Raw genomic sequence first — 915 nt, forward strand, 5'->3', positions numbered from 1 at the left:
CGGTGATTCCGGCCGGTGCGCTGGCTTGCCCACAGCTCGCTTGGACTTCAGCTAGCTCTTCGGGTCTAGGCAGGGAGACAGCTACACACTGAAAGTTGATCGAATTACCCACACCATCACGCCAGTCTTGAAAATTGCTTTGAGTGTGTGTGTGTTGAGCGGGGGGAATTAGTTTTTTTCCCCCACTTAATCTAAAAATCGGGCTAGAAAAATGAGATTGGTATGACTCTGGGGCATTAAAAGCAGACTGAGGTCAACACCGGAACTGGAAGACCGGCAAAGTTACACTGCCTTCACGGAGCCTCATCTCGTTCTGGATAATTGCTTCCTTTCAGCCCTGAAGTTGTTCGATGTCGGAGAGATATTCCAGGCCTCCTCTTTACATTCACTGCTGCAAGGTCCCGTTTTAGCATAATTACAGTCTTGGAGCCGAAGAGAAGAGACAGGCTCGCTCTATCTGGCCACGCAGCTGGTGCTCACACGACAATAGGATGCTCCTGGCTTAGCGACGTCCCAGGCCCTGAGCCAGGGGAGGCCTCACGCTGAAACTGTGCACTTGCTTTGTCTGCGTCTCCTCTGTGAAAATGGAGCGAGTGTTTAGAATTTCTGAAAGCACAAAGTGTTTTCACGCCGTGCTCCGAATGCAGATTGCGGAATCCCGTATCAGAGATGGCTCGCCCTTACATCAAACATGATGTTACTGAGCAGGACGACGAAGATGAAAACAACGCTGTTGTCCTCCTTTCACTTCGTCTTATGTTATTTTTTGTCATTTTGTGAGAAGACTAAAGAAAATCCAGGGCCAACTGGTGACATGGATACGACATGGCCAAACATACCAGGCACCTGTTTGTGCATGCACCCAAAATGCTGACAGGAAAATGGAGGAGGAGGGACCCTGGGGGATGAGTTCTC

This window comes from Tupaia chinensis, unplaced genomic scaffold (genome assembly GCF_000334495.1).
Source record: "Tupaia chinensis unplaced genomic scaffold, TupChi_1.0 Scaffold000195_1, whole genome shotgun sequence".
NCBI lineage: Eukaryota > Metazoa > Chordata > Mammalia > Scandentia > Tupaiidae > Tupaia > Tupaia belangeri.